Source organism: Culex pipiens, chromosome 2, assembly GCF_016801865.2.
Source record: "Culex pipiens pallens isolate TS chromosome 2, TS_CPP_V2, whole genome shotgun sequence".
NCBI lineage: Eukaryota > Metazoa > Arthropoda > Insecta > Diptera > Culicidae > Culex > Culex pipiens.
Genome location: NC_068938.1, coordinates 21,011,487 through 21,021,520, shown reverse-complemented (window position 1 = coordinate 21,021,520; position 10,034 = coordinate 21,011,487).

The following is a 10,034-nucleotide window of genomic DNA, read 5'->3' as shown; positions in this document are numbered from 1 at the left end:
AAAAGCCGAATACGGGAATCGATTCTCCAGACAATTTTACATAAAAGTCTCCATATTGACCATTGTCCTAAGTCCAATCCTTGTAAGCCTCATCTGTAAGCCCATACATCCAATTGAATGTGGTCAAGTACAAACTTATGGGAAATTGGACGAGCTTTTTGGTAAAAATATTTTCGAAACTGAAAAATCAAGTCCGTCGTATAGAAATTGCCAAAAACCATAAAAAACCTATTTTTTTAACATTTTTATTTTTAAAACCGCTGTAACTTCACAAGCATTGGACTTAGGACAATGGTCAATATGGAGTCAATGTAAAATTGTCTGGAAAATCGATTCCCGTATTCGGCTTTTGAAAATTTTGACGTTTAGACCACTTTTTAAAAAAACAGTTTCAGTAAATGATTTTTGTATTTTTTTAGGTGAGTTGCTCCATCTTGCATTTTTCGTGAGTCTTTTTGTAACATCTTAGGCTATTTTCACAAAAATTTTGAGCAAAAAAAAAAATCGTGGGCTCACCTTTAAATTTAACGTTTAAACTTAAAAATCAAAAAATCTCATAAAAGTGGACTGTTTTTTTCTTTCAGTGTATTTTTTTTCGGAAAGCCCGTCAAATTTCCTACAAGTTTGGCTTTGACCACTTTTTGATACGATGCAACGGCTTCGAGATACAGCAATATTTAAATTACGAAATACAAAAATATTGAAAACACGTACGCCCTTCTCAAATGTAATTGTCGAGTGTTACTTGCTCCATATACACAAAAATGGCTTATATATGCCTAGGATAACATGTCTACAAAGTTTCATTGAAATCGGGGAGGGTCGGGAACAACCGATTCTCTATTTGACATGGAATTGCTCTAATGCAACTTAAATGAAACAAATCTCCAGACACCAGAGTTGAAGTTAAAGTCGGAGTCACTATAAAAACTACCCAACTCTACAACCATGTAGAACAAAATGATTCTAGAGCATGAATATTGTAACAGATTTCCACACATAAAAAATCTAACTTTTGAGAGAAGTTAGGTTTCTCTCAAATTAAGATCCCATTAAGATTTCTATATTTCAGATAAAAACTATTTTTAGAACCTAAACTGCCGTTGTTTAAAAAAGGACAACTGAGAAAAACGCGATTGAAATTTTTCGATCCATTTCTGTGTTTCTACGCATAATTGTCCCGTCGGTCCCTATTGCCGTTCAAGAGCCAAACGACATGCGACACTTAGTGTTGAGTAGCAGAACAGAGCGAAGAATGTCGATTGAAATTTCCGCCCTTTGAGGTTATGTATGCGAATTCTGTTTTGTTAAATTCCAGCGTTGAAAACAACTTTTGAGCAAAAATTCGAGCTGATACTTTGTTAACTTTTGATGCTCTATCATTTTAAACAATATTATTTTTTCAAAATTATTTTTTTTCAATTTTTTTTATTGCATTAATTTATAGAGGGCAAAGAGTTAACAATCGTACTACTTGATTTTTTTCTCAATAGTTGTTCTATGAGCTGTAAATTCAATTTTAAGTTTGCATTCCTATGTAACCGAACAGCGAAAATTTGAATCGTCATTCTTCGATGCTTTGCGCCATCTGTCGGAATTTTTGAGCTTTTGATCGCGAATTCGCCGTATATGTCACTAATCGCCCTGGTTAACATTTTATCACCCTTATTTGTAATCCTCTTGCAGGTAAACAGGTAAACAAGATGAAATGCTTTGTAAAACTTAAGATTTCGTGATAGAAAATACTTGGTGATTTTCTGAACAAAGATCTAGATTTTATGTGTTGTTCTGAAAGTATACGAAAAATTAAGCTTAAAAATGATAAAAAGTCGAAATCGTCCAAAAATGACATGGGACAATTATGCGTAGAACGGCAGTAAATTACAGCTAAATTCCACCATATGAAATGACAAGCTGTTCTCTTAGTGTACAGAAGACTCCAAACGGATCGAGCGTTTTGTGTTGATAGCAGTGTTGCAAATGGGTAATAAAAAAGCCACCACTGATTATCCCTGCACCAAAAACATCCGAGAGTATATAGGCCCCCAAAACCAAAGCTTAAAACACGGTTCGCCATCTACATTTGAGTAGGAGAACTTTGGTGGAAGGTTACGTTTGCGTTTTTGCGCGATAAGTGCAAGGGGTAGTGAAAACTATTTTACGATTTTTTTATGAAAACTGATCTTTTGGATTAAAATAAAGTAAACAGGAGGTAAGAAATAAAAAGTATTATCGATTGACTTTTTGAATTTTTTGCTAAGTTACCATTTTCATTGAAAATTCTGAGATCCGGATTGAAAACCCGAGAGTGAGGTTAAATTGATAATTTTGAAAATCAATCCAATTTAAAATTTTGAGACAGAGTTTTGCTTTTATGGTAAAAGTGACTTAAAAAAACATTAGTCCACTTGAATAACTTACTTTCTCAACTAATTACTTAAGTTTTGGTGGATTGTAAAATTTTCTAATTTTGAATCAAATAATGTACAGGTAAAATCAGCCATCACAAAAATATTTTTGTTTGTATCAATTAAGCTCTTTATTTCTTACCTTAAAATGGTATAATGTTTAACAAATTTCGTTTTGACGATAAAATACATCAATTTCAAATTTCAAACCGATTTGCTCTCTTTAGGATATAATGTAAACATCACCCCAAGTTTCAGCGCCCTCTAGTGGTGGGTAATTTTGACGTTTGATCGTCTATAGCGACCGTCACTAAAGCTTGTGAGATCAGCGATGGCATTCTCGCTTTATCACTCCTTCCCTTTTCCTAGCCTCTGCGCTCTCACCGTTGAGTCTCTCAATCTCTCCGATAACTGCAATGAAAGCACGCGGGACGGAGATTAGGAGCCGGCCACGCATGACGTCCCGTTAAACTACGTTTGAGAAATTGGTTTTGTGGAGGCTTTTGTGGTTAAACGCTAATGCGGTAGGTTGATCGTGAAAGCGGGAATCAAAGAGAAAAGGAGAATGTCAAAGTGTGTCGCGAGTGTGTGAACCCGAAAACGTGTTCGGCTATGTTCGGCGCTGAGAGTTTCAATAAGGAGAGAAGAGCAGTTGTGTTTGAGGCATGAATATTCAGGCGGGATATTGGTAGTAATGCTGGGAGCTGATATTTTGATATTTTAACAACCCTGGCTTGATAGTAACAGAAATTGTATGGAGATTCGTATGGACGAACTGGCAATATAAAATGGCATCGTTGGTCCTAGAGAATGTTTCCACAAAGTTTTAGAGATAAAAAAAAACAAAAAAATATTGTTGTTCGAAACAACGGTCTGAAAAATCAGGAGGCAAATAAAAAAATCACAATTTTTTATTGAAATAGAAACTAATCAACTAAAAACGAATTGAAATGCATTTTCCTGCATTTAAAATCATATTTAGTATGTCTGGGAACGATCAAAAATCTTCTGATTTTTTGTGAAATTCTGTAAGTACATTTCTGACCGATTTGGTATCTTAGATTTCTAATTTTTTCGTGATTTTTTTTAATTTTCGTTTTTGATTTGGATTAAATTTTGTCCATGCATTCGCTACGTTAAAAGAACTGATTTTGCATCATTAGTTTGTTTGGGGACTGGTCATTAAAAATGGGTATGTAAATGTAAGTTCTGTACAACTTTTTTCAATAAAAATATTTTGGAAAAAAATTTCGTCTAAACTATGAAATAAGCAAAATTCTCTATTAGTAAATATTTTTTACATTGAAAATCGGAACAATAATTTCTGTGATATCGTCAGTTGAAAATTACAGGCTTAAGAAAATCATTTTCGTCAATTCTTTGTGAGGCTTGTATCTCAGAAACTAATTGCCCGATTTCCAAAGCTAAAGTTGTTTCAAAATATTTTTTTGTGCTTTTCGCCTGCAAAATCGATTTTGATTTAAAAAGGTGATATTCAATAAATTTATTTATTCAGGTTTTCGATACTTTCAAAACAAAACCCAAGTTTGTTTTTTCAAAAATTCTCATCATCAAAACCGAATGCTCAGATGTATTAATTAATTCCCTAAAACATGCAAAAAAGTGAATTAAAAAATAAGATTTTTCTTGTACATAGTTTTTGTTTCCTAAAAGTCCTAATCATAACCTTCAATTTTACCGAAGATGAGAAAATTCTTTTCTCATGATACAGAATTTTATAAACAGTCAACTCTCTGGCTGTCGATCTTCTCGATTTCAATATTGCTCCATCTATCGATGAATTCTTCAGTCCTTTCAATCAGCTTACTCCAATTCTCTTCATTCCTCGATATTTTCTCTTGCTTGAAGGATCTCTTCCTCGACGGTTCCTTGGATTCTGTTTACTTTAAAAATCTCTTCCGGTTGTCAATAATTTCACTTTCTCATGGCTTGCATAGACATTTTTCTTCGCGAAATGAAGCTTTGAAGCGTGTTTGACATAAGTTTGTTTTTGTTTGCTGGACGTTGCCATGATTCTTTCCCATAGCTGGGTATCAAGAAAAAAAAATCAATCGAGTCTTCCTTTTGCATCGTTCTGAAAACTGATGATTGTCTTCCGCGACGGTCCCTTGGATATTGACAACCAGAGAGTCGACTGTATTTACAAACCCATTTTCTATGACCAGCTCCCAATATTGTATAGAGACTTGTGTGGAAAAAACTAATCATGCAAAATGATTCCTTTTGACATAGGGAAGTTTAAAGCAATGATGCCAAATGCGCAGTTTTGTGCTCAAATTTTGAGCTTGTGCTGTTTAAGAGCTAGTTTTTCACCAATGTGTAACAGGTCGTATCGAGGTGCTCCGATTTGGATGAAACTTTCAGCGTTTGTTTGTCTATGCATGAGATGAACTCATGCCAAATATGAGCCCTCTACGACATAGGGAAGTGGGGTTAAACGGGCAATGATGTTTGAGGTCCAAAAACATAATTTTTTTTTAAAATTGCTCGCATTTCAGTAAAACTTCATCAATTCCAACTCTCTTAGATGCATTTGAAAGGTCTTCTAAAGCCCTTCAAAATGTGCTATATACATCCAGGATTGGTTTGACTTTTTCTCATGGCTTTTGCAAATTACTGTTAAAAATTGATTTTTTTAAAACCTTAATAACTTTTCGCAACAGCCTCAAACACCCATACTCCCATAGGTCAAAAGTTAGAGAATTGCATGGACTACAAGCCTATGGAATTAACTTTTTGGCCAATCGCAGTTTTTCTAATAGTTTTACGATTTTTCTACAACATTCATTTTTCAACGTTAACTTTTGCCCAAAATTCCAACATCTCTAACTAACATGAAATTTTCCGAGGATTCCGAATCTGTCAAAATTGAGACCAAAAAGTGTCGTCTTTTTGGCCTACAGGGCAAAAGTTAACGTTGAAAAATGAATGTTGTAGAAAAATCGTAAAACTATCAGAAAAACTGCGATTGGCCAAAAAGTTAATTCCATAGGCTTATAGTCCATGTTATTCTCTAACTTTTGACCTATGGGAGTATGGGTGTTTGAGGCTGTTGCGAAAAGTTATTAAGGTTTTAAAAAAAATCAATTTTTAACAGTAATTTGCAAAAGCCATGAGAAAAAGTCAAACCAATCCTGGATGTATATAGCACATTTTGAAGGGCTTTAAAAGACCTTTCGAATGCATCTAAGAGAGTTGGAATAGATAAATGCGAGCAATTTTAAGATTTTTTATGACCTCAAACATCAATGCCCGTTTTACCCTACATCCCTTTGTCGTAGAGGGCTCATATTTGGCATGAGTTCATCTCATGTATAGACAAACAATCGCTGAAAGTTTCATCCAAATCGGAGCACCTTGATACGACCTCTAGAACAAACCGAGCAGAATCTACAAATACTGCCTCTTAAAGGTGCACAGATTTTTTAAAAATTTCGTTAGTCTTCAAATGTTTAAAACGCAAATTCTGATGGATTTCCATGACTGTTAATTGATATGTTTGTAATTTAGAAAAATACACATGCATACACAGACTTAAAAAAAAACCATTGGCATCCCTGGTTTAAAGGCTCTGTAAATGTATAAGTTATATTCTGTAACAGAGCTGGTCAATTCTAATAAAACACTAATTTAACTAAATTTAAGACCGACCGACCGCCGATGAACTCGAATATGAACCCAAAAATGCTCTACATTGATATAAAATTCTAATTTCCAGATGGCGGCCAAAATGGTGGTGATTTAATATTTATATTGATATTAACAATTGAATTAATCTGTTCTTTAAGGATTGTTGGAAGATAACGAATAGTTATTTAATGTTTTTATTTTTAGTAAACGTCAAGTCACCTTATTTCATGTATGAAATCATTACTTTTGACGGTAACTCCAAGCCATTAAGGTGCTCTAAAAAGTTTTACTCAAACCCAACGCTCCAGGCTCCATCTCATCAGCAAACAGAGTAAAACATCATGATTTAAATATTTTTCACATTCCCCATCGGCAGCGTGTGTTTTTCGCTCGCAGGGCATTACCTGACTTTCATAAAAAGGAGCTTCAGGCACGCATTGCTGCACTCGGGTGCTGTTTTCTGCTAAAAGTTGATTGAGACAATTTGCTGCAACTCGGGCCATGTTTCTAAAAAGTGCCCTGCTTGCGCATGACGCAACGCGCGTGTCGCATCGTTTTTCTCCAGCGTTCGTGGAAAAAAGTGGCCACCAACCGGGCCATATTGGTGGCCGGGGTGCCGTTTGGCCATAGCTGGAATTCCCGTCGTCCATTTTGATCTGCAGCTTCTCGACGCGCTTGTAATCAATTTAAATAATATCATCACTCGGCGGAGGCAGCAGTTTGCATTTGCAGTTGATATTGAAATATGGCAGCAATTCAGAGAGTGGCTTGTTTTGCTCAAGTCTCTGGTGTGATGGCTGGTCGATCGATGATGACCATAATGTTCTGATGGTGAGGTAGTTGAAGAGTCACTAATAAGCAGACGTGATTGTTTCTTTTATTTTATTTTAAAGACTTAAATTTTTTTTATTAAAGTCGGACGTTGGTAAAATACTTTAAAGTTAAAAAATCTGTTTTTTTAAAAACATTTTTCAGTTTAAGTCTTATTGCCTCTGATCTCCAGTTGATCACGCATTGCAGCGTGTCAAACGCGTAATTTTCCAAACCGCCAAAATGGCCAACCTGCGCAAAACCATCGCCATCGAAACGTCCAACGTCTGGATCTTTTTATGGGGCGCATCGTTTCTCGTTTTTGCCAACAGCCAACATGGTCAAATGGACTCAATTAATCATATGGACACATGTCCACAGTCCACAGAAATAGGTGTTCGATATGGAAAATGACCGCCAGACCTCACCCTGCAAACGAGCCGTAATTGAGTACTTTTCTAGCGAATTAGCGAACCTGATCGAACGCACGCGATACGCAATTAGTTTACGGTATTTTTTGCGTGCGTGCGCGCGTTCGACTTGAGTCACTTCTTGATTTCGATAGCCACTTGCGACGGCTCTGGGACGACTCATGATGATGGCGAAGAAACGGCCAGCCATGATTCAATTTGTAATTTTATCGGGTTTGATCCGAAATTTTCATAAAAAGTTGGTTTTATTGGCTGTGACAATTTACCGAAGGTGGATTACAACTTCATTAAAATTGATGGGTTGAGATGTGATGAGATGAGCAATTCACTCTCAATTGAAGGTGAGGGCCGTCATCGAGTCATTGAGCTGTTGAGGAATTGTGGACATTTGACATGCATATCAATATATTGTTCATGGTTCATGGTGTGAAAATTTGTGTTATGGCTTTCAATGAGCAGTAGGGCTTCAAGAACAATTTAAAATTTTGGAAAATCTTAAGAGATACCCCTGGCCTGATTCTTAAGGGAAAAATAAGTAACTGTGCCATTTTTGAGTCTAATCGGTTAAGGGTTAGGAGTCGCTATTCGTCTTTCTTTCAAGGGTGTATGAAAAAATTTGCAAAAATGTATGGGGAACAGCAATATTTTTAATATTCCACCAAAAGGTGACGAGTTATTAGCGATTTAAAGAAGACTATGCTAAGAAATATTTTTTTCGGACCCAGATATTATCCAAAATGGCTATACTTTGAGAAATAAAAAAGTATAAAAATTTAAATTACGAGGCATGGTTTCAACATTTTAATGACAACAGTGTTTTAAATTTCATCATATCTACACCTGTCCAGTTGTTTTGCCATCATTAGGTAGTTTCCAAAATATCTAAGCATTTTTTTGCGAAAAATATTTTTGTTTGCTTTGCTGTACATTGGAATTTCATAACAATTCAAAACATGTTTAAACAAGCCAAAAACGAAACTATTGGCACTACGCCCCCCGGGGCATGGCCTTCCTCTAACGTGGGATTTCTGCTCCAGCGCCTCTGACGAGACAGGAGAAACCGGGACCGACGTTTTACTTCACCATCCGATAGAAGCTCAGTGGATAAGGCGGGAATCGAACCCGCGTCTCATAGCATCATCGGGATCGGCAGCCGAAGCCGCTACCCCTGCGCCACGAGACCCACATGCTAAATATGATTATCAATGCAGAAAAATGCATATTAGATTGTTTTCAATTGATTAGACTTCTATTTGCATGGACATTTTGAAGGTTTTTTGAAAAAATATTTTTTTGCCCCCTGATTTATTTGCAATGGCCTTATTGAAAAATCAGAAAATTTCACAAAAGTTTCCAATTAAAAAAATGAAAATCAAACCAATAGTTTTCAACGCATCCCAAGTCATTTAGACATTTAGGCTGTATCTCAGAAACTAATTTATCAATTTTCAAAGTCATAGAGAGAAAATTATTGGAATTTTTTTCAATATTTTTTTTCAGGGGTGGCATTCTTTAATCAAGTATTCTCAAAAACGAAAAATAATACAGCAATTCCACGGCGTGTTTTCTAGAACAAACTTTTCAGGAAAAAATAGTCATCGCTACTTTCAAATGTGTCTTATAGGATATTTTTTCAGCTTTCCAATGCTTCTAAGAGCAAAATGTTTCATCGGGAAATTTCTGAGATATCTCTATTTTAAGTTTTTGGTTTTAAATTTCTATATTATTTATTAGAAACTTTATACTAACTGTTCAGAAAACTTATCAAACGATGTGTTTCATTTGTCATTTACTCATCAAAATGTGCAAAATAAGACAAGAAACAACTTTGTAGAAGGTTGCAAACCGCTAAACATTTTGAAAGTTATGTTTTGTCTGAGTTTTTGAATACATGGGATTTATTCAGAAATTTAAATGATGTTTTATCATTTATATATATACATATATTTTTTACAAGAATTATTAGATTATTACATATTTTTGGTGTTCAAATATCACGTGTCTGCTCTAATTTAGCTTGTTCAACCGAAACTTTGGCAGGTTTGTGATTGTGAATGGTATTATTGAATTTAATGAATAAATTTGATATTTTCTTAAACAAACATTTACCAGGAACATAAATACAAATATGATTTAAAATCGAAAATGTAATACATGTTACTGTTGCAAGCTTCAAAAGTCATATTTTCATGAGTTTGAAATAAATTTAAGATTTTGTATAATGTTTACTTTTGAAAATGCCAGGGCTGCGGAGTCGGGTCATATTTCAAGCGACTCCGACTGCGACTCCGACTCCTGCTTTCTGGGAATAGCCGACTCCGACTCCGACTCCGGCTCCGGCTTTCAGATCCAACCGACTCCGACTCCAACTCCGGCCCACCAACTCTAGCCGACTCCGACTCCGACTCTAGCTTTCAAAAAATGGTTGGCTCCAACTCCGACTCCACATATTTTTATAGTTAGTTTACTATTATTTCGAAAACATTGATAAATAGGATTATTTAAAAACTCTTTAAGTGGAAAAAACCGGAAAAAAATTTCTAGTTCTACAAGTTTTAGACGTTATTGAAACAGAAATAATAAAACGCCAGTTTTGAAGACATTTTCAGAAGAATAGTTTGGTAATTAAATTTGGATTTATTAACTTAATCTCAAATTTTCATTAAATTGATTAAAAGCTAAAATATTTAATTGTTATTTTTTAATGATCATTAAAAGAAAGCTGGCCTTAATG